The sequence below is a fragment of the Falco peregrinus genome, chromosome 6 (genome assembly GCF_023634155.1).
Source record: "Falco peregrinus isolate bFalPer1 chromosome 6, bFalPer1.pri, whole genome shotgun sequence".
In the NCBI taxonomy this organism is placed as follows: Eukaryota; Metazoa; Chordata; class Aves; order Falconiformes; family Falconidae; genus Falco; species Falco peregrinus.
The window spans coordinates 82,059,655-82,085,100 of record NC_073726.1 but is presented as its reverse complement, the minus strand read 5'-3'; the positions used below and the strand labels follow the sequence as shown (position 1 = coordinate 82,085,100).

General features: G+C 37.2%; 1 protein-coding gene across 6 annotated transcripts in view; it reads right to left on the bottom strand.

Annotated features, from left to right (window-relative positions):
• Positions 1–25,113, bottom strand: part of CCDC91 (coiled-coil domain containing 91) — a 150,016-nt gene extending 124,903 nt beyond the window's left edge. For 2 of the 6 annotated variants that reach the window (XM_005234745.3, XM_055808666.1), the window contains exon 1: positions 24,463–25,075. The gene's annotated coding sequence lies outside the window, so the exon portion shown is untranslated. The other 4 variants (XM_055808663.1, XM_027782887.2, XM_055808665.1 and 1 more) reach the window with 4 other exon arrangements.
• Positions 25,114–25,446: the final 333 nt, after the last annotated feature.

Here is a 25,446-nt window from a genome sequence, read left to right as displayed (position 1 = left end):
CAATGGAAGTTGTATAGATAGAACACCACTGCTGAAGCAGTCAGCAATGCACAAACTGGGAATGTCAATGTATTCATGCTACCTATTATTAAACGCCACCCAAACCAGACTGATTTATATAGGTGATTTATATAGGTACTGCAAAATGCAGCATTCAAGTAGCAATCAGAGCAGTCAGCTGGAGAAAGAGAGGCTTTAGAAAGGCAAACTGGTGTTTTATGAATACACTATGTATCATATCAACAGGTCCTACAGGCTCTACCCAAGTTACTTCAAAATAATTACTTCGAAAGAGCCCACCAGATTTTCTCCCGAAAAGCAAGAGACATTATTCCCATTGTCTCAGAACTGATTGTCTTGGATGGAGAAAGTGCACTCCATAGTCAGCACTGTTTCAAAAAGACAAACTAGAACAAGTTCAGAGGAGTGCAACAGGAATTAAAGCCATTTTGGAAAGACACGCTAAAATGGGAGAGTCTTATTTAAAAAAAAAATTAAAAGGCAAACAAAAATACCTATCAAATATGAAAAATAGCATGCTAAGATGTGATTAACTACTTATAAGGGAGTAAAGGACAGAAACCTCTATAGGCAAAACTGTGTTAAACACTAGCGAGGATGCAACATAAACCCCAACAAGAAATTTGTAAGAACCTATGTATACATAAAACAGAAGTAACTTTTGATAGAGAAAAAGGATGTAGTGCAGAAGAAAAAAAAAATAAATGGAGAAACATCTTATTGAATCTACCATCTTTGTTGCCACATTTCATATACAGTTTTCGTAATCTGGTAATGATCACAATACTATTTTGACCTAAGATTACCTTACTCCACAAATTTTAACACAGACATTTCATGGCTGTAACAGCATGATTGATCTATGAATTATTCCACACATCATTTAAATGGAAAAAAAGAGAAACAGACTCCAAGCAAGTCCCAGTAGTATCAATGGTGTTTTCATGCCTAACTGCCAATCCTCCAGTTTCCAGTTCTTTGGAGAACCCACAGGAATTCTAGGCTAAGTGATTCTCAGCCACCTAGGAAAGACTGTTTGCTATTTGTATATGTATAATATACATTCATACATGCCTCTGTTTTCAGAGGCAAAGCTAAATTTCTAGTCCACCAGAAAGGAAATCCTGATTTGTTTACATGCTTTGTTTGCTGTAGGCAAAAAAAAAAATAAATTATAAAAATATCAGAAACTAGCAAACTTTGCATTTATCATAAGTAAGCAGGCAGCAAATTAGGACAGAAAGCATCCACTTCAAAAACTCAAAGGGTGAGGTGCTCTCTTCAAAGAGTGTTTGTGAAAGAGCTCTTCCTAGAAGATGTCTTTCCAAAAAGATATCTCTTCTTGCATAAAAAGGGTGATTTTCAGCAAGGAGAAGGGAACAGGGCCACACCAGTGTTTCAAGAACCCTTTAGAAAGAAATGAAGAATCAAGCCTATTTTTAGCTACAAGTCTTTCATAGCCCTCAAAAGTACACATGCCATTTAGCTCTAAAAAATGTTTGAATAATACGTTATAAACTTAACTGATAACAATACTGAAAATATGACCAAATACACAATTTTTCAATTCTACCCCTTATTCTGGTGATGGAAATGCACTTCTGGTATAAATAAACAGCAGAATTAGCCTAACACCTCACATATAACTCAACAGTTTTGGGAGCAGCTTTTTTAAATCAATCATCTATTCCAAAATGGGCAATAAGACTTCTCTTTCCTCACAGGCTAGGAACATTATTTGTGGCACCGGAATAGGAAAGAATACATTAAGTGCTGACAATCTTCAGAAGGATTTAAAAAACAACACAAAAAGACGAAACAGCCCACACAGTCTTGCCATGACTAAATGTGGTGTCTTAAAATATGCCTGATACTGGAATTAAGTAACTGTAAAGTTGGGCAACAAGAAGTCAACCTCAAAATTACAGATTCATAGAAATTATGGTTGGAAAAGACACAGTAGGTCATCCATCCAGGCCATTCCCAAAACATTACAGTTCGAGAGAGTCATGCCCTAAAAGGCTTCAGAAGCTCTCCAGTCACACTCCTGTGAAAAGAAGGAAACTTTTCATGGATTACAAAATATGTAAGCTCCTGCATTTTCAGCAGATTTTATCAACAATTTGTATTCATCAAATCCTACAATAATTTAGGCCAGAATTAAGACAAGCAGGCCATCCAGTCCAAGGTCCTGCTCAAAAGCAAGGTCAGCACTGCTTTCAGATCAGGTTGCCCAAGACTGCCTTCTCCGGGACTGATAACGGATGGCCAATGTATCCACACACAGATAGCTCTGCCTATCCAAGAGAGTAGCAAGCTTTCCTATACAAAATGCAGTCACCAAAGCCTGACCATCAGCTTTACATAGGCCATGAGAACTTTGTGAAATGCAGTTCCCTAACACACATTACAAAATCTTTTTATATGCAGAAAGATCAAGAGCCATTCACAAGGAATAAAACAAAAAAATAAGCTTGGAACAAAGCCCCTCTTCCCCGTTCCAACGGTTAGGAGGAGAAGGAATGTTGTAAGCCCACCAGAAATCCTGGTATTCTTCATCTCCAAAAGGAAAAAGTGGTAAAAACATCAAACAGTGGATTAAGAAGGATTCTTCATTCACTTAAATGTTTACCTCTGGTTAGTGAGAATTCAAATTTATCCCGACCTGATCTATTACTTGATAAACCAAATATAAATTTTATGATCAATTTATCTTTGTATGTATCTGTAAAGACAACTAATTTGCCAGGTACATTCAACTGGATGCTATATTACTTGGCCTCTAATTTTCAGTATGTAACTAACTTGCAGAATTTTGCACATCTTAAAGGCACAACTTCTAGAGCATATCGCCATTTGTTTTGTCAGAACAGCATGTGTGGAGCTGGCTGAGGGTGGGGATGCTGCATTTGTATTTCTGGCAAAGACAGTTGGTGGTTTAACCCCTACCTATGACAACCTATCAGTTTTATATGCAAGTTTATGCTTAATAAATTACTCATTCAACATGTTCAATTAACTGTTTCTTAGCAGACATAACATAGACTGCATTATTTGAAGAATAAATCTTTGGCTGAAACTGCAGGCTCCAAAAAGCCTATCCAAGATTAGTATGAGATGTATTAAAAAAAAATAGTAGTCATTTTGAAAGCATATATACTGGCAATACCTCTGTGATAAAGAGCAGAACAGATGATAAATCTGTATCACAAAGTTCTAGCCAGCTCACATGGACTTTTCCTCATGGATCTTCAGCCAAGCCTCCAAGCACCTTTTAGCAATTTTAAAACAGGAATAAAATGTCTTCTTTCTATGCAGCCAATACAGATTTTTCTCCTGATCTATACCAATTACAGCCGCAGGATAAGCATGTGGCATCTTAACAACTTAGAGTACCTACTAAGTCATGAATTAGAAATGCTTGATTACACAATACACATATCCCAAAGGGTACAGAGCCCAGGACCAGACTATGAACGTATAGCATCATGGCAAATAAAATAAATTTAGAGCAGCTGTAAAATTTTCTAAAAAACTCAAACCAAAAACTTAGATTTCTCTCTTCACTCCTGCTTGAGATCTCAGCATTAAAAGTAAGCTGTTTGATAACACTTAGACCATGATCAGAGGAATACTTTTCATTTATTATGGAATCTGGTGGCACAAACAACTATATAAACATTACCAAAGATCACTGTCAAAACAAAAATTAAACAATAGCTACTGGCCAATATTTATTTTGTTTTAATTCTTTTTTTACATTGAGGAATTTAACTTCCCTTTGTAGCAGTAAGGCTAAATTCTTCTAGCATATCTGTCATGTATCAATTTCTAAAAATAGCAGCTGTAATGAGATACTGAAATGTAGGTGATTTTTCTGGGGTTTTTTTCTTCAAAAAGAATGAAACAATATGATGCAGTAATTCTCAATCCTTCAAATAAAAATAAAATACTGAAAGGATTGAATTTTCCATTTCTTACTTCCAATTCTGTAATTTGCCTCATGGCAATATCTTGTTTGCAATGAAAAGCTTCCGCGGACTTCTTTTTATTATTAAAGCATCTGACTATACAATAAAATTGAATGCAAAAATTTCCTACAAAGATACCATGATCCATGTAGTTAACATTCAGTTAGTGCTTTGTTATTTAATGAATGGAGTTCACACTCTTGTTACAGAAAGGGTGTGTGTGTGTGTAAGGAAAAAAAAGAGTAATCTGGTATTCTGTATTGTTTTTTAACAGGAAAACTCTTAACAGCTCTTAAATTCCGCATTAAGTTTTCAGCATTTATCATCTGTATCTAACAAGGAAAGTATGTAATTGAGCAAAGGCTAATATCACAAGACCATGAGGACATGAGGCCAGAGGGAAATTTAGGACTGTCTCTCAATTTGGAAAATTAGACTGCATTAGTAATTACAACAAACATGGTCTTAAAAAGAAAAAAAATCTTTGAAGAAACAAAATTTACTCAGAGATACTTTAAATTCTTCGGCTATTAAGAAATATGCTACTTCAAGTGGAGTGCTTATTAATTGGATAAGCTATTATTTTTTAATGAGGTATCTGTGAGAATTCTGGGTAGAACCAAAGGTAAGCATTAGGAAGATCTTTTAAGAAGAAATAGAAATACAAGCTTTTTATAATTTCCGAGAATGAAATGCCCTAATAAACCTGGAAATTCAGTTTTAAGTTTTCTACTTTTAGAAAGGGGGTGGGGTGTATGGTCTCAACTTTTGGTTTGGGTTGTTCGGGGGGTGGGTGGGGGTGGGCCTTTTTAACCAAAATGAAAGACAAACACAATTTCAAAGTTTTAAGAAAAATTAGAAAATTAACTAATATGGAAAGTATAATTTAATACTTGAACCAATCAACTGTTGCCAAAAGTATACAGCATCCACATCTCTATATTAAGAGATGTAAACGTTGATTTTATACTATATCAGAAAAAAGAAAGGTTACATTTTTTTTTCTTGAAGCAGAGCATCTAAATCCCTGTAGGCATACAAACTTATGTCTGTCTGTACATGCCAACTGTTAAAACAAGATGGTTAGATGACGGAACTAAGAACCTGCAACATCTAAGACGCAAAGCTTAGATTGAAACAAGTTATTTCACTTCTTTACTCAACTGCCCTTTTATCTTCCAATCAGGCAATACCACCCCATACAAAGTTGTTCAAGGGCTGTACTCCCTACCCCTATCATTAGATAGTGAAAGTTAGGCAACACAAAAATGCCAATGTTCTCCATCATATGGATCATATTATCATCTGAAAGGTACTGAACTGACATGAGAAAAAAAAAAATCCCTGAAATTCCACAAAAATAGGTATTAAGATAATCTGCAAAAATCAATTCCACAAAGATTGTGTTGTAGAACTTGTAGGTCCTTTTCCTCAGCATACAGTTTGGGTTTTTTTTAAACAGTGCTTAAAAAAGGAAAAAGCAATAATAAATAAATAAATAACGTGCAAATTCCAAGTCCATTTCACTTCTGTAGATCAGACACAGCTTCACAAAAAAGAAAGTGCAGGTTCCATGTTTACCTACAAGCAGAATAAGGGCTCTGATAGCTCCCACAGAGAAGGCAGGTACTGGTTTTCAAATTCGTTTAAGACAAAGGAGTGGGAAAAACCCCACCACAGCCTCACATGGAAAATGCATTCAAGAACTGGCAATTCCTATTATATCCTAGAAGAAAGTAACATCAGAAAACCAGCAAAACGATGTTCTGTGAAATCTGATCCCTGAAGAGCTATTAAGAAAAGTATTTGTAAAAGGTATGATACACTGAAGTAATTTAGAATAGTATTCTGTGAGTGACAACATATGAATATAGACTGTATGCAAAAGAAATTACTAGTGGGGGGAAAAAAGGGCTTAATATTAGATAGATACTGCCTACCTTTCACTCACTGTTCTACGTACATGTAAAATCACCAAATACATGGTGAGCATTTATATACAGGAAAGGAATAATATGTATCAGGAGAGACGTGCTTTCTCCTAGATCAGTAAAATGGTGTGAAGCCTAGGCCAACGTCTAAAATACTACTCTGCTTGTGATTCAGAAATAATCGCTGAGGTTGACTTTAGAGTATTTCCTGAGATAGAGATCTACCACATGCATGTACCAGTTTTGTCTCTCTACCAGACCACAACCCATGAACCACATGGGGATTCCATGTGTAACCGTTAAGTACTCAGAGGATAGCATCATTCAGAAGAAAAGACTTTGCAAGTATCACAGTGGTACTTTTAGCACATATTTTCAATTGAAAGGCTCTAGACAGAAAAGGTCTATATACTTTGCCTTCCAAATGTCTTTATCACTGAAATCTTTCTATGGTCGGGGGAAAAAAAAAAAAACACCAAATAAAACCCCACACCAAAAAAAAACCAAAACCCTATTACCTCTAATAAGACAAATATGGAATTAATTCCAGAGGGTTACCTATTGACATGAGTAATTATATTTTACATATATACATATCTATGTGTGTATATATATACATCTATAATTACACATGTATTTCTTAATTGAGGATCTTTTTTATATTTTTGCCCGTGATTCTTTGTCAGCTTCTCCCAACTTCAAGAATTTCCCACTTAGAAAATACCAACTTTTTTCACTCTTGAAAGTCAAAGATGAGTTCAAATAAAACCTTATCATCTAAAGTATATTACAATATTATTCAGCTTCTTTCTTTGCCTCCAGAATCTACAGAAACTTTTTCAAGAGTTAATTCTAACAGCTTCAGTAACTCAAGTTTTTATAGAAAATTCTTCTGAGGTCTCCAGCCTTCACCATAATTGGTTTCTTGGGACCAGAACATGCAAAGACTAGGTTTGGTTTTACTATGAAAATAAAGAATCATGCAGTTAAACTTTCAAATTTCTGTAATGTCCCTCTATAAGCTTTCTCTATCACAAATACATTTTTACTTCAAAAGCCACGCACTTCTACAACGTGTACCTGAACTTCTGCGAGAAGTCTGCCAAAGCTGATACAATCAACACGTGTGCTTTCTGAAGGAAAAACCTCTCCCCTCACCAAGCCTTCTCCCCATCTGCCCCTCAAAAAAACCCAGAACGTAGCATGAATTAAACTGGAATTAAAACTTTGTTACACATAGCTAGGCAATACAATGTACCTGTAATTAATCAACATCAAGTGCAGATCAACAATCTCTGTAACCGTGATTCAATTTAATGCTAATCAGAAACCCTGGAAATTAGTTTGTATTCTACAAAAAGAGTTAAGAACAGTATGATTAGTTATCTACAAACTAGGTCACAAAGATCAGACACCAATGGTCCTGCACATGCCTGAGCAAAAGTGACCACAGTAGGCTAAAAATTCTCATACTTAAAGTATACTACTTCTACTATAAACAGTCCTCTAAAAGATAGAGGCAGGCTGTTCTCAGAGTTGCACAGGGAGATTAAGACAAGATCCACAGGACAGAAGTCAGAATAGTGAAAATTCTGACCAGATATTGGAACAAGCTCCCACAGACATGGTGCGGTTTTCATCCCTGAAGATATTCAGAACTCAACTGGACAGGGCTCTGATCCATCTGCTCCAACCAGATCTTTAAGCAGAGGTTTGGACTAGAAAACCTCCACATGTCCCTTCCATGCATGGTCTTTTTTGTTTTGCACGCAGTTTTATCCAGAGTAGTATAGTAAAAAAAAAAAACAACAACCAACCAACAACCAAAGAACTTCAGAATCATAGTAGCAGAGGCAGTAAAAAAAGGTGAATCCATATTCAAGATTGTTCTCCAGTTGAACTGTACTAATAACTACCAATCTGTCGAGGATTATTTTAGGACTGGGTTTGCTAATGACAAATGAACCAACTTCAAGAGATCAGCATGGAAGAGAAAGAGCACCTCTAGAAATCTTCACTGTTGTAGAAGGGACAAAAGTAGCAAAAACCTAAAAAATATTTTCATTGTGAGTTCAAAGAAAAAAGGTCTTACATATATCTCTGAACTCAGAGGTGTTTCTTGAAGAAGGCTGACACGAACTTTCAGCATTAAGAAAAAAAAAATCTTTACAAGAAAAAATCGCGTGGGGATGTTTCTTCTCTAGAAGTAATAGGAAATGTTTTCAATTAACTGATTTGTTCAAAACTGCCCGTAAAAATTATTAAATTGCACGATCTGTCTGTGAATATGGCAGGACATCTACAAACAGCAATTATTTTTTTCAAAAAGAAAAAAGTCTAACGTTTCATAATGAATGAATGGTGAATGAATGGCTTTTTGAGCCAGGTTTAGTAGCCTCAGTCTGCACCTTCCTCTTGGCCTTGATACATACAATGTTCTGCTATTTAGTGCTTTTCTCTCAAGAGGAAAGCTGGGTATCAGTTCCAGACAGTTCATGCAACTGGACACTCCAACTGTACTTAATTTTTGTAAAGTGCATATTCATATAACACAATCTTTTTACTTAGAAGCAAAGAATTTAATGGTACAGAAGCATCCACTGTTAAGGGTTTGGGAATGTTAGGACAAACAGTGGTCTTTCTTCTATAGTCCATGTTTGATAAGAAATGGAAGGTTTAAAAGTAAAATAGAAGGGTCATAGGTATTTCAAATGCATTTCCACTTAAAATGTTAAGCTTCAAGAACTCTAACAACTGAAATACTTCTGCTTCTCCATTCTTTTCTGTTAATATCCAGTGTTCCTAAATGCAAACACTTCTTTTTACTTGCAAATCACACTGATCTGTTTTACTAGGACTTAGAAAGAGGTGTCTGTACCATGAAGGGAAAAGCCTTCAAGGAGCAAAAACCACCCAGTTCTGCCTCAAGGGAACTTTGTCACAGAGAAGGCTTGACATAGTCTTAGTAACAGAGCATCATAGCAACACAATTTAATATAACATCTCAAACAAAAACATATTTCTGAATACATGTTCATAAGGATGTGTGGTAACTTGTACAAATGTATGCCAATAAAGACAATATAAGAGTGTTCAAGTCCTTGCATACTAAGAAGGAATATATGCTTTATAAGAAAAAAAAAAATATTAAAAAAAACCCAACAACGAAGAAATTGGATAATACTAGATTTTTTGCATGATGCTATGCCTAGGAAAATTTGGTGCTGAGTGAGTCACTGATTCTAAATACCAACACTAATTGCACTGGAAAAAGAAACTTTCACATTAAAAAAAAAAAAAAAAAGCTTAAGAATTAAGTAGGTGATCGTGAAATGTAGTTAAAATGAGGCTTTTTCCCTTATTTAAAAATAAAGTAAAATAGTAAAGGTCTAAAACAGAGAAATAGTAAAGGTCCAAATATAAAGGATGCCCAGTAAAACAGATGTTAAATATTTATGAAAGAGATAACGTTTACCTTTGACTTGCGTAGACAGTTTGCAAAACCCACAAAATATCAAAAGCTTACAGAATATGATTCTATCTTTATATTAGAAAAGCTGAAAGGTGACCATGGATACATGAAAAAAAAAATAAATCACTAGCACATGGTAACTCTATTATGCAAACCAGGATGTGATACCAATTATACTCAATAAAAATAAATAGTATTCCTTTATTATTACTGTATGTCTCAGATAGAAAACCTCACTATTCCAATTAATAACACTTATCCCCTCTGCTTCCTTCAAGCCCTGGAAGTACGGTTCTTCTCATAGGGACATTGTACTAATTTGAGGCAAGAAAAAGATACTAACCTATTTCTCTGACATTACATGACATTATCAAAAAGAATAAGAATAATGGCTCAAGATTTTCAACTTAGTGATTTTACATGCCTCAGCTGCTAGTCTTGAACCAAAACACTTTAACTGTAATAATATTCTTCCCCCCCCTGCCCCGCCCCTAACCACCTACTGCAAATTCAGATACTATGAATGTTTAATCCAAAGACTGAAATAAAACATGACTGGTCATTTAAAAAAAAATTAATCCTTTGTTTTACAAGCTCTGGATATACTGTTTGAAGCAGAAAAGACCAGGCATTAGTCCTCCCACACAGAAAGAATGCATAATCATTGCACTTTTTTCTCCCTTTACTAATACTTGAAAAGAAGACTTGATGACTTTTCGTTTACACATCAAGCAGGTGAATTCGATTTTTCATACTCTCCTAAAGAGAAGGTTCAATTCACAGAGAAGCAACTCAACATGAGATTTTAAGTTCATTTTCATATGACTCTTCTGAAGCAAACCGGAAAGGTTTCACATTGTCTAACCCAACCCTTAAACAAGTAAAATAAAAATGCTGATTTGCCTTCCAACAGAAAACATTGCTGCCAGAATGTCTGTGCATATGTTATCTTTCCTTTTTACTTCATTTTGGTCTACTCATAAGCATGTAGCACAACTCTTACATCATGTGACCTTTGAACAATGGGATATTATCATAATTGTATGTTCTCCGTTGCAACCAAGAAAAATATATTTACTTCTCAAAGAAAAGGTTGATTGCCAGTGATGCCTTTGTAATACGACAAGGAAGCTGAAGCAGAGATCACAGATCAGGAAAAGGTTTTTTGCCAGTGATGCCTTTGTAATACAACAAGGAAGCTGAAGCAGAGATCACAGATCAGGCCAGAATGAAAACGGGACTAGGGCTCAACACCAAAGTCTTTTTCAGTCAGAATACAATGCTTTTACTTAATTTCTTTCTCCAAGTTGATTTTTTTATACCAACTATGCATTTCTGGAATACTCTTCTCTAGTCCCAAAGCTTTTCACAGAGCTGGGTAGGCACTAACACGCCCATTTCACACAGAAGACCACATTTTCTAAGAGGTCCCATATCCAGGAAGTTAACAGGACATTGAAGTAATTCAAGCACCCTATACATGATAAGGGCACTGATATCAAGAACATTACTCACCAGTTAACAATTAAGCAAAAATTATTTGTCATTCAAGAGGAGGTAAACTCCCCCTGCCCCCAAATAAACAGAGAACAAAATACCAGCCAGATCCTCCACCCATCCTATAATCCATACAATTTTGTCTCCTTGCCCAGCTAGCCTAGGCAGGGAGCATGCCAGGCATGACCTGCAAGCACAAATCCAACGATTTTCTTTTCAACTATCTGCACAACTCCTCCTCAATTCTATTAGCAGATAAAATATCATCATATAATTACATACATATAATGCTTAGCAAGCAGATCCTTCCAGAAATAGAAACACCCCTGCTCCTTATGTTCTGCTGTGCCATTAAGCAGACACTGATCACCTTCACAGTGCCTCTGCCTTCTACGGTACTTCTCTTCACAGCAATGATGGCATTGATGGCAACGTGGTATTACAGGAGTAAGGATATCCACCCCCGTATTCCACTAGCATGCACACAGAGAAACCAGGTAATTCATAAAACATACGCTGCCTCACAGCTGCGACAAAGAATAAACTGGATGCACAAAGTTTATGAAGTACAGGAAATACATGCTGACACACCTCTGCTCATGAGGAGCATTTTGAATTGGTCACACTCTGCATTTTCCCAATATAATGGAAACTAACTGTTCTTTCTGCCCTTTGTTAAACTGGAAATAAATGCGTATGCAACAGATGCTAATCCTAAAGTATAAAACTACCATGCATGTAGAACACATATACAAGAACAAAATAATAACAAACTGTAGCATACATTTATTTATTTATATATGTATATAGTGAACTTGTATATAATATACTTGAGAATTCATGAAATTATTTAAGTTAACAAGGATCTTACATATTCACAGAACTAACAGCTTTTGAAACCGGCACTGTTTAAAGAGAACTACTGAAATTTATCCATAAATTACTATGCAGAAGTGATCCCTTCTGGCAACACTGAGAAAAAAAGCAGAACATTCAGGTTCAAAAGCATAAACTATGTGGAGTGGTATCTTTTAACGACATAAATTGCTGGGCAATTACATAGTCTTTAGTCAGCAGAATTCCCAATGAAGCCAAGTTCTGCTTGACTAAAGTCAGCAAGAAAAAGCTTGAATATTTGAAGAATAATGATTAATACGCTATGCTTACACAATAATAACAAAAAAACCAATGCATTTAACAATTAAAAGTTTCAGGTAATTGCCATAATTTTCTGTAGAAAATTTAAGAAAAAATTTTATGTGAGTGGACAACTTCAGGTAATCCAGTCATTTTCTATAATATCAGATTGCTAAAAATAATATTAACAGAAAAATCACAAGTTTTTTCCTTCATTTATGCATAATACGTTAGGCTTTTTCTATAATCAAACCACTATTTTCCCAGGACAACTATTGCTGAGTGCACAACTTACACAAAAAACTGTTATATAAAACATTTCACAAAATAAGAACAAAGAAAATCTTTTTTTAAATCAAAAATGCCAAAATAATTTAAAGGAATTCAAGCCTAGTGCATTTAATGAGAGCAGCTCAGAAATCAGCCTGGCTGGCTGTCACCAGGATACTGAACAGGAGGTGCAGTTGCCAGAAGACTATAACTAAATTCAACTCTACAAACTACTGGTCTTCCTTCACCCTTCCCTCACTTTTTTATTTAGCGTGTGGTTCTATAACTCAAATCTACTGGAGGAACCAGGATTGCATTAATAAAACAAAAACTACACAGTAGCCCCTCCTGTAACAAAGATACTGCCAGTGTTTATCCTTCACTGGTTTTACTAATTCCAGATGCTCCATAGTCATTTATAGTTAAACCAGGTTAAATAGATGTGTGCAATTTTCCATGTGATCCAATGTTGAGATACAATTGAATAATCTTTTATTTTTAAAATAAAAACTTATTTATTTTCTAGACTCCTAAACTAGACACTGTAATCAGATGACAGTGTATGTTACACTATGAGGAAATCTGAACAATTTAAGCATAGCTGCTACCTGAAGTCAACCATTTGATGTTGACACAAAAAATGTGTCTGTTTTGCAACAACTTTGTTAGCCTTTTTCTTTTTTTCTTTTTTTTTTTAAAGAGAAATGATTCAGGTATATTAGAAAGATAATCACTTCATTTCCAAGTGTGTTGTCTACATATACCATGCAGACCACCAGTAATATAAAAAGAATTCAAGTCACTATTTTTGAGCATTCTTGCTAAGTGTTCTTCACTGAGCCCTGACATGCATCTATTTTACTACGTGTCTTTAATACAGTTCATATCACAATAACTGGATCAATTAGCTTCCTAAATCCTTCTTAAACACACACTGGAATACATCAAGGCAATCCAGCAGGTCAGTATCTTTACCCTTGTAAAAACATTTTGAAACCTTTTAAGTTCACTTTCTAACAGTATTACCTTGGCCCCATTCAAATGCATGAAAAAGGTGGTTTACTTTTAAAACTGTGCACTGGAAATATTAAGGATTTATATTATGTATTTTTTGCTTGCTACAATGTAAAAAAAAAAACAACAACAACAACAACAACAAAACAAAACAACAAAACCCAAAAAACAACAAAACAAAACCAAAAAGCAACTCATAACTTTGCTCAGCTGTGCACACAGCAGTATTGCTCTTTCAACTCCAACAAAGGGTAGGTCAGGCCTCTTCATAAACATTAAAGGCAGATCATGCACGCAATTATAAGGATAACTCCACCAAATCTCAAATACCTTCAATACTGATAGATAGCTGTAGCACACATTTTTGTAAGCATTCATTAACTAGAAAAAAAGTATTCACAAAAACCCTAAAGCAAATACTATTTTCTATCTTCCAATAATAAAATTAATCTGATTCTGGAGTACCAATATTTCATTTTATCATTCATCATATTGTAATTAGTATTAAATTTCTTTATGAAACATTTTTAAGGAAACTGTAACTTTTAAACAAAAATGGTTTTAAATTCAACCTCTGAGACTCTTTCCACAGTCATTTTACAATGTTACTATACATTAGTGCTAATCAAGTGTGCAAAAACTTGCCCGTAAAAAAAAAAAAAAAGTAAACTGTTTATAAAGTTTCCCATGTAACAGAAAGAAACATGAGAAAAACTGGAGAGCCCACCAGCAGAACATATCACAGGTCACAAGACCTCACTGAAAGCCAGCAAACTAAGTACAACTTTACTTCATTCTATACTTGATCAGGCCAAGATGCTGTTAATTTCACTCCTGCAGCTTGTAAACTAAAAGCAGGTCAACTGTGGCATGTGTATCACATGGAAACCTTTTAGAAGCACTGCATTATTTCAGAAGTTGCACTCCATGGAAAGTCCTTTTAAAAGCTTAACTGGCAAGTGTATGCTAAAATATTTTGTTTTCCATCTAAAACTACACTAAATTCCAATCCTCAGAGACAGGATTTCCAGTTTATTTCTCTCTATACACACACACTAAACTCAAGAACTGTAACATAGGAAAGTGTTTTAAGTTTTGAAAAAAGAGTAAGCCTAGTGCAAAGGAGTTGACTGTAGGTCTCTTCAGAAATTAAAAGCTAAAAATAAAAAAATCACTGTCTTGTGTTTTGCAATAAATAAAAGATATTTAAGTGAAAATGTAGGTATTCACTTAATACCTACGTATTTTATAAATGTATAAAATTAAAGCATATGAAAAGAAATTCTAGTATAAAAGTATACTAAAAAAAATCAAAGTAATGCCATTCCAATCTTTCTTTCAAGCCCACCTCAAGATAAATGAAATCAATTCTAGCACTGTGTTCTGGCAAACAAGGAAAAATTCAACTGTAAAGAACTACAAGACCAAGTTTTGCAGCAGTACACAGAATATCAAATAGCTTTTATGTACATTCACTTTATTCAGAAAGTTAAAAGAGACATGGTATAAAGCTACAATTATTTAGCACATTTAGCAGTTATTTAGTATAATTATTTACTTACAAGCAAAACAGGACTTCAGAATCTAGAGCATGTACAGAAAGCACTGTATGCAACACGTTTACCTGGTACTAGATGACAGGTTTCAAACAGATCAAACTCTATAATCAATGTTTTCCTAACTACTTTTTATATGTACTTATCGGTGTCTCCTATTCTATGAAGACTTCAACTGTAATTAAAATAAGGAAAGACTTTTTTTTTTTCTTATTCTTCTCCTTACAATTTGCTCTATTCAAAACTAATTTACAGCCAAATAATTCTTCTGATTAAAAGTAAGCTCTTGCATTGGCAGCATGTTTCACAACTTTCTTATTTATCATTCCCTGCAAGAAATTACATTGTAGCAAAAACTAAAGCAAATACAATAAAGAACAAGCACAACGTATTAGTCATCAACTGACTTCTTTGGCTCTGAAACGTGAAAATAAACATTCCATAGAACCTCTAACAAAAAACAAAGAGGACTGGCTTAAGAGGGAATTTAGTATTTGTCTTTACTTGTAAAGGGCATCTATACCTGTTTACATAGACACCACAGTATTTCAAAAGTATAGTTAGTATGGACTTTAAATCAATATTCAAAGCACTTCAGTTTTGTACCTTAATCTAAGTTTGCCATTACTACTGCAAATTGTGCTAAGGACTCATTGTCACATTCACTAAATAACCTCTCAGAGCAAACTGTTTCAGAGGTTTTTCAGAAATATTAACAGGAAAGCACAGCCAGTGCTATTTTCCTTTGTATAAAAAGCTACCTTTTTGATAGCCTGGAAGAGAAAAGAATTGACTAGCAATGAATAGGTACTATTTTCATGTGCCCTATTTGAAGTTCAGATTCATTTGGTCCCTCATCTACAACAACCTAGCATCACAAAACCATTTCTAAACCTCTGGAAGTTTGGGATTTTGAACCTTCAAACTTTACCTGCAGCCTAGCTCAGTGTAATCTACTACTTTACTACCTATTCTCTCACACGCATTAATTCTCACAGATAATACTTACTTAACATCCAAATCCACTTACTTCTCTGATCTAGTTGGCACTCTGAATATAAAATTCACCAACTATTACATCAAGGGATGGCTTATAGCAAACAATCAGAACTGTTCATCTATTCAACACCTACAAAATTTATTTATCACTCAGTAACAGTGTCTTTTAAATATAAGCTACACTTACATCAAGGAATGGCTTTCATGTGCCTTTCAATGGACTGAGATCAGACACAAACACCTGTAGGAAGTAGATAGCAAAGCACAATAAACAGTAACTTCAATTAGTTATACTGTTCTTCACAGCCCATATGTTGCAGATACCATCACAATGAGAAGCATATTAGATCAGCAAACTTTTAGTCCCTTCCTCTTACTGCAGGGGCCAGCAGTCAGAAAAATAACACTCACAAATTCAGCCTGAATACACAGAAAGAAAAACAGAAAAGAAGTTTGCTCCTTGGACAAATTTCTCAGAAGAGAAGAACATGAAAAAAAAGTTGTAATTGCAGCAGTGATACTACCTGTTGACCAACGACCTGTGTCCAGGCTTAACTGCAGCCTAATACCCAACAAAATCTGCTGCCTGGCTTAGCACAAATTAACTGAAGACGCTGACAGTCCCTTGCACAAACTAACAGGAAATTGCTGTAGAGAAATAGAGCACGCCATGCAAACAAAAGTGTTAGATGAACCACTCAATTTTATTTCTATTTTATTTTTATGTCATCCCCCCCAGCTTAGGTCAATAGTTACCTATTTCTACCATATACAGTTTCATTTTATTTTCCTATTAGGCCTATGAATTCAGTCAATGGATTCCTAGGTTTTATCCATTATAGCAAAACCATATGTAGAAGATTAGGATTGTTTTCTGACAGCTTCTTTTCCAACTAACTTTACACCCCAATAGAAAACAGAAGTCTAAGCAATGTACCACTGCAACAAAGACTGGTTTTATCTTGAATTATTTCATTTTAATATAATCCCCAGGGAGGAAGATAAAAATTTGCTTATGAAATTATGTTTTTAAGGCTTGTAACACATTGTTACAGAGAATCCCTTCATACTTTGTATATTGAGTTCAAATTTTTTAATGAGTTGCTGCAATGGATTGTTAGTTCCTGCTTCTCAGATGAAAGGGGTCTGTTCATTTATTTTAAACAATAAACTACTTTCAGAGCTAGGTTAACCAACCTGTTTCACTCAGCATTTAAATGGTTTAGGGGATTATGTAAACTTTTCACAACCGGCTTAAGAAAGCAGCTACCACTAACCAAAACTGAAGTCTGCTGCTGCTTAAGGAATAAGACACATTTCAAAGGGGCATCAATTGTCCTCAGTTTTCTCTGGTCAGAGAAAACCACGCAATGTATTTCTTCCCTCATGTCTCAAGATGTCTGCAGACACACAATCTTTATCTTACAAAAAAAAATAATTACAAAAAAACACCAAACACCACCATCTTCCTTTTGTTAGCAGTTTCAGTTGCTTTTGTATTTTAAGTCCTACATTAGGTGTGGCTTGAATTCTTAACCAAAAATACACACAAAAAGACATCAAAAATACAAAGTCTTATTCCCAGCCGCTATTATCATTTCCATCCAATTAAACGTGTACCCAGCTCTGACATCCTGGCCATAAAGAAATGAATACCCTAAATAACCCCCTAAAAAAAGAAAAAAGCAAAAAAAATCACCCAAAGATAAAGAACATTGAACCTGAAGTTTTACATTTATCTTACAGCTACTGATAAAGCAGCAGTTTGATCTTAACACAAATGGAAATCATAGGTGTGTATGACCTGGCTAGCTCCCCAGCTCATTTCACACAAAATTATTTGTCCACCAACAAGTTGGACTGAACGGACCACCGATGTTGAGGTGATAAGATTCCGGACCCCCATCACTATCCCCCCAAGGAATTCTGATCTGCCCTACCCTCATCCCTTAAGAAGGACATTATAAACATTTTTAGTAAAAAACATACAAGCTGCAACACTTCTAGAAAGCTTCAGATGGACATCAAATAAAAATCAGTGGTTTGTGCTAACAGATCAGAAATGCATGTAGTCTGTTTTGCCTTTTTCTTTATTAATAAGGAACTGTACATTAATTATCACTTACAGATTTTGACTTAAAAAATAGTAAGCTTTTACTACTGAAGATACTTTCTAAAGCCACCACTGTCTTACCAAACACTTCTCTCTAAAGTCAGTCTGCAATTCCTCTAGAAGTAAGGCACAGGAAGTTTTTTTCTACAAATTATTTTTTTTTAAACAGGACTGTCACTGGCCACAAGCTCCTGCAACTCACTGATTACATCCTTTCCATTTTCTTACTACTACTCAGACAGTAATTGCAAATCGAATGTGGAAAAGGAATGAAAACTTAGAAAACAAAGACTATTAGAAAGACTTAAGTCCCTTAAGTTATTTTTCAGAACAGGATCTGCACACACACAATGATGACATGATCCTACTAATGCTTTTCCATACCTCCACAGTCTGTTAAACAGAAACAGTCCATATCCTGTGCCTTTCTAACATGAGTGGTCCTGTAAGTTCTAATGAGTTTGTCAATTGGCAAATTACTTTTAAATTATTTATATTTAGCTTTATAAATAAACATTTTAAAAAATAAAAAAAATGTTTAAATTTGTTGGGTTCACATTTCATTAATTCATTATTAGTAACATTAATGATACATAAAAACTTCAGCAAAGCATACTGGAAACAGTGATGATCAGTACAAATTCTGTAATAACAGACTGAAACTCACCAGACTCTCAGGGACCAACCACTAACTGTGGGACTCCACAACCCATTTCTAAAAGGGAGTCAGCCCACCTCAGAATGAATGTGTCTGAAAAATAAAAAATTAAATACATTCTGCCCCCTTCACACTTTTCCTAATGCTTTACCATAGAGCCTGAAATCAAAAGGGAACTAGTTTATATAATCATATACTGCAGAATCACATTGCCCTGATGTTACTGCTCCCTTTAGATGATGACTTAAAGCCAGAAGAAACCCCATTTATCCATTGAAACTTCCAAAGCTTTAAGCTTTCCTCAGCATTACAGAAGATACCACATGTAAATGTGGGGACAGAGAATTCAGGAGCCCCATTCTTCATTTGTAGGAGGCACCTACATACCATAATCTTTAAGAATACACTGTGCTCAATGAAGGCACAAGGGCAATCCCTGAGCAATTCCCAGTACTTGAAAAATAGCCTTTACAGACTAACAGTAATCCTCTACAGCCAGGCTCAGAGGGCAGTTCTTGACAGAGAGATCCCCCGGACATAATGAAAAGCCCCAAACAGTACCAGGGGAATGTGGACCCCAACCTCAGCAAGGATTAATCATGAGATTTTCCCAGAAAGCAGGTACTTATTCTGGGTAAGTAACAATAGATGAAGCACCTCTAAACATCCTCATCTTCTTACAGATTTCTCCCAGCTTCATTCAGTGTGCCCAAAAGAACATGTGCAACAGCAAGTATGTCTACAGCAGTTATTTTTTTGAAAAGTCTACAACTTAGAGCAAATATTTATCATCCATTTCAGCTCACATTTATTCAGTGCCTTCATCCACAGCTGCATCTCTTCCCCAGAGCGTTCACAGAATTGAACAGAATATTTCGCTTGGGAGGGACCTACAACTATTGTGCAGTCCAACTAGCTGACCAAAAGTTAGAGCATGTTATTAAGGGCATTATCTAAATAAATGCCTCTTAAACATCGACAGGCTTGAGAAACTAACCACCTCTCTTGGAAGCCTGTTCCAGTGCCCGGCCACCCTCTCAGCAAATAAATGCTTTCTAACATCCAGTCCAAACCCTCCCTGGCGTAACTTTGAACCATTCCCACATATCCTATCACTGGATACCAGGAAGAAGAAATCAGCACCTCCCTCTCCAGTGCCCCTCCTCAGGAAGCTGTAAAGAGCGATGAGGCCACCCCTCAGCCTCCTTTTCTCAGAACTAGCCAAGCCCAAAGTACTTGGCCCCCGCTCAGAGGACATGCCTCCCAGCTCATAATATACATAATGAAGTACTGAATTTTCATTACACTTTCATACATATTTATCGTCACTTGAAACAGATTGCACATTGTGTATTTTTCTGTTTCTATTCAGATCAAAAGACTATAGCGCCTTGGCATGGTTGTGTTGTCACTTAACAGTTAAGAATGCAATACTACATAATCAGAGTACAATTCTTCAATACATACAAAAACTGAAATACAACCAATAAGCATACTCAAACATTGATATTCTCTGCGGTAATGTTCTGTGAACTGCTTTTATAGAAATAACACATCACATTAAACACCTTTTTAAGTCCCCTGTTGAAGTAAAAGCAACAGCTCTAATACATGCAGGTCTATAGCCTTGAAATTAGTAATTTTCCAACTGGAAGAATTTGGGTTTGGACGTTTTGTACCTTAACATGTGCTTGCACACCCTATATCACTTGTTTCCAATGAAAATATTTTTTAATATTGTCAGCCCTTGGTGCCAGTTTCCAACAGTATTCCATGGACTACAGGCAACCTGCTCTCCAGTACTGATTGCTTTCTCCTGTACAGTATCTGCTACAGCCTTATAATCCAGCAGGAAGATGAACAGAAGCAAAAGTCGTAATTTGAAAACAGTACTGCTACCAGAATAATTGTTTAAACTATTTTTTCCTGAAACAACCAAACAAAAATCCCCAGCCATTACTGCTGCATAGTCACCTAAAATTAGTTTGCATATGTGCACAAAAACCTGCCATCTTTTCCAGAAGGACTGCATTAAAACAAGAGAAGCAACATTCCTGGAGTGTAAAGGTGAAAGAATTGGACAAGACCCGACTTAAGTTTCACTGGACTGGGAAATTTGCCTGACTAGTTAATATAGAAGTATTACAATGCCATATTATTATCAAAAAAGGAGATTCACAAAAATTATCTAAAACATTCAAATTTGTTTTTTTGATCAAAAAAACTGCTGAACAGGTGAAAACTTTACATTCTAAAACTATTACCAGAGCTGCTGGTGGGCACCTTAAAAATCAGAATTTTATCCTCTGTAGTTTTCATTAAGTGGAGGTTTTTAAAGCCAGTGTTCCATAAACTGCCTCAGATTTTAGATTTATTTTTTTTTACCAAGTTAGCACTGTAGTTTGGACATGCTTGATTTTCTTAAAACTAAAACTTAGAACTCTGCAAATTTAACAGAAGATAAATTTTATATTGACTAAAATTAGCACCTTAAACTAAAGCTATTTCTAGATTCTTCTCTGAAAGACATACAAAACCTGAATTGTGACCACTTTAATGACAAACAGAAAAAACTAATTTTGTTGCATAGGCATTATATCAGCATGAGAAACATTTTTCTTTCTGAGGATCCAAAACACATTTATATTATGTTCATTCTAGCTGTTTCAAAGGCTTGAAATGTTTACTAGACAGCACCTGTAACAATGTATCAACAGGAAATATTAGCCTTATGTACACAAAGAAAGGCAAACAGGTGCCACATCCAGCTGCTGAAAAACTGCAGAGTAAGTCTATAAAAATGTCATCCCTAAAAATCTCTTTAGGACTATTCCTTATCACTTTAACAAACAGGTATATGTAAAGTAATAAATTTAATTCACTTTAATTCAAAATTCCTCTCTAATTGCTTAAAAATAAATTTATGGGTACACAATCCTGCTTCTCCAGTCATACCCTATGATGGAATTAACAGTTTTAAGCCTTGGTTTCCTCGAAAGAGTGGACAGAACCCCCAGAATTCATTTTGGTCACGCAAAAAAAATAATCTGTCAACTGAACAATGTAAAGGAAAAAAAGCATGCTACGTCACAAAACCAAAATTGTTCACATTGGTCAATTCCAAACTCTTTAGGACAAAAGAATATGAATCCTACTGTACCTCAAGAAAGCCCAGATACTATGTTATTCTGCATTAAGAAAATTACAAATCACTTAATCCCTTTCTGTAAAAACAGCGCCACGCCTGGAGACTCAGGTCTGGAGAGCAGGTACCACTGCTTAAGGGGCACGAAGGAATAAAGGAAGAAGATTAAGGTTGCAATAGGCCTTATCAGAAAAGCTAGATTCAACTTCAAAATCTAAGGTAGTTATTTTTACTAACACAAGCAAGTGTTATTTCCACATAAATCTTCACGTCTTTAGAAGTGTGAGATAGACAAAATGGAAAAATATGCCCCACCTTGAATTTCTGATGCATTCTTATGATTACAAATATCAAAGTAACGAAGAAGTGCAATGTTAACAGATATTAAAATATAACATCTGAAAGTCACACTGCAACACTTCGTAAATAATCTCCCACTTACAATACATGTAAAGGTAGGTTTAGTCTGCATGACTTAAAATTTACACTATCTGCAGCCTGAAACCTCTATAGAGTGCTAGGGAAAAAGCCCTACACAAAAGAAAAAAACACAGCTGAAGAAGTATCAAGAGTCGTTTAACAAGTTTTTTCCTTCACTATTATGATCAAATTAGTTTTACATAAGCAGAAAGAACTTCTCTTGTAAGAGCATTTAAGCGTCCAAAACCGCACAAATGGACACTAGCAGATTACAAAACACATGAGTATACCACTTGCAGACTGAAACAACCACCCTGTGAACCTGAATTGACTCAAATGAACATGGGCAAGAAGGTATTGTGAACTTTATATTCAGAGTTACAAAAAAGCTTGTTTCCATCATACCGCAAACTTTTTTTCCATTTGGTGTTGCAAGCTTTCCTGGAAGTTGGTTTTCAGTATGCCAGAAGGAATCAAGCCAGCTGCTCAGATACACACCATACTTGGATGTCTTAGCAGTTCTGCATACATTTGGAGAGTGCCAGTTATTGCCCTTAGGATTGTGACCCAATTGTTCCTCTGGACCAGAAATATGCATTATAGCATTTGTATTTTGGCACCTACAAATCTATGTAGCTATCATCATCCTGAACATCAGCCTCACAGCACATAAACAGCTAACACTGTTTAGAGAACATATATTCTTTACCAGGTTCTGGCAGTAGTTGTATCACTTGGAAAGAAACGCAAAGGAGCTGGTCTAATGTTCCGTGGTGTTCAAAGACATGCAGAAAACAATCAAGGAACATGTAATTAAATGGAAAAGTACTTAAATCACATTGAGAGCTCTAGTGAGTCACTGACTGATCAGTATGTCTCAAAATCCTTGGGGATGTTTATGTATGAACATCACAGATGTAAATGTGTCACCGGGTATACTCAGCTTTCAACCATTTCTATCTCTATGTTGAATTAAATGGAAGGAATCCTTAAACTTAATTATAGCAATGGTCAGAATAAAGAGTTGGATAAAAGCATGTCCAAAGGTGACAGACTACTTTGATGTCCACTGTCTCAATCTGGTGTGCATAAAATCCACATACCTCCTCAGATGAGCTACGATAAAACACCATCTCAGCTTTAAGGTAGAACCAGAACTTGGAGGCTGTGACGTCCCAGACTAACAGCAGAAGGCATTACTGATGATGCTATTCACAAGGACATGTTGAGGCACACAGCACAGAAGCTACTCTCCTAGCCTCCTGTGTTTGTCTTGTTTTCAAAGTACCGTAAAATAAATTTGCACCACATTATGAAGAATCTCTTTAAAAGGTTCTGAAAAAGGCTCTGGGGTTATCTACTATACATTGAGCATCCAGGCATTACCTGTTTGAACACTGCTGCGTTTTTTTTCTTTCAAATCTTAGCAGCATAGAGTTCACTACAGTGCTCATTAACAGATATCATCTACCCTGAAAACTCTGAGAACTGTCAGCAGTCTGCTGCCTGTATTAGTGACTGAGAAACTGAGATCCCTGAAGAAAAAGCAATGAAGTACTTGAACACTACTACCAAGTTACTTAGACATTCAAGCCATGGACATGGAGGCAATCAGAACAAGTTTAAGAAACGCATGCAGAAAAGCAAAATCTGAAGAGCAGGAGAAATGAAACCAGCCAGAAAACGTTGAGAACAAAAATAGAAACAGGTGCTCAAGCACTACGACAAAACTACCCAAAGCTCCACTAAAATACTGCTGTAAGATGGCAAGAAAGGCATTCATGATGTGTAGTTGATCGGCAAAAAGAATTGCTAACATAGGAAAAGTGCTTAGAAGATAAAGTATAGCCTCCTGAGAAGAATCAAAGCTGCAGAGAGAGTTCATCAAGGGAGTATCCCAGAGTAAGAGGTTAAGCTCAGGTGCTGAGGTATCAAGAGGATATAGTCAACCCTATTAAAAATAAGAGAAGCCTCAAACCAAGATGTTCAAAGACCAGAATTACAGAATTTATAGAAACGTATAGAAAATGTTTCAGATGCCTGAAGATTCAGCTAGTTTTCCAGAAGTACTTTGACATTTATAGTAACAGATATTAGGCACACAGGCACCTCTGAAAAATCAGACTGGATATTTCACCACAACTTAAGATTCCCGACCGTGCCTGACAACTCAGCCATGCACAGCTTGGCCTCAGAAGCAGAGGAGCAGAAAAGTCGTAGCCAAGATTTCCAAACCTCTGGGCTAGAGAACTACTCACAAGGTTCTCCTTCCTGTTGACAGGGGTATCAATTTTCTGGTGCAAGGAAGGAAGGTTGCTGTGGCTCCCCTACACTACTCCTAAAACCCCCTTTCTGCAGCAACCCTTCAGGCAACCCGCTCAGCACGGCCACCGCCGCGCACGGTTACCAGTGCCGGTGGGCCACAGCGGGGGCACAGGTAGGGCTCGGCCCGAAGGCAGCACCGGGGGAGGAGTCAGGCAGACCAGGGCAGGCCTGGCACAGGCCATCACCTGAAGGCACCGCTGCCGCCAGGCTCCCCGCCGTCAGTACCAGGCCGCCGGCTCTCGCCCCGGAACCCCGGTGAAGGGAGGGCTGTGGAGCGGCTGGGCACGGCGCCTGCCGGCCCCTGCGAGGCTTACTCGGCGCAGGCGGGCAGCCGCCACAGTGGGGGGCGGGAGGCGGCTGCCCCCTTCGCTTCAGCCCGCTCCGCGGCCGCCGCTGCCAGAGACCCCGCGGCCGGCGGGCCCCGCTGGCGCTCCGAGCCCGCCGCGCCTCGCTCCCGCGCCAGCAGCGCGCGCCGCCACCCCCGCCGCGGGAAAACCGCCCCCGCGCGCGCGAGCCGGACACGCGCAGGAGCCCCGGGCAGCGCGGCCTCACCCGGATGTGGATGTCACGCCGCTCCCTCCCCCCCACCCCGCGCCGCCAGCCCGCCAGTCACGTGGTGCCCGCCCCGCACGCGCGCGTTGCGAGCCGGCGGTCGCTGATTGGGTGGCGCCGAGGGCCCGCGCGGGCGCCGCCGCCTGAGGCGGGAGGGGGCGGGAGGGGGCGAGGTACCGGTACCGGTACCGGTACCGCCAGCGCCGCCTGGGACCCGGCGCCGGGGGTACCTTGGGGAGCGGCTCCCCGGCCGCCACGGCGCCGTGCTGCGCCTTACGGGGCCAGTCACGGAAGCCCGAAGCCGCTGGAGTCACCGGCTGGCGCCCGTCTCGGAGCAGCCCCGGTCCGGGGATGCAGCCTCTTGG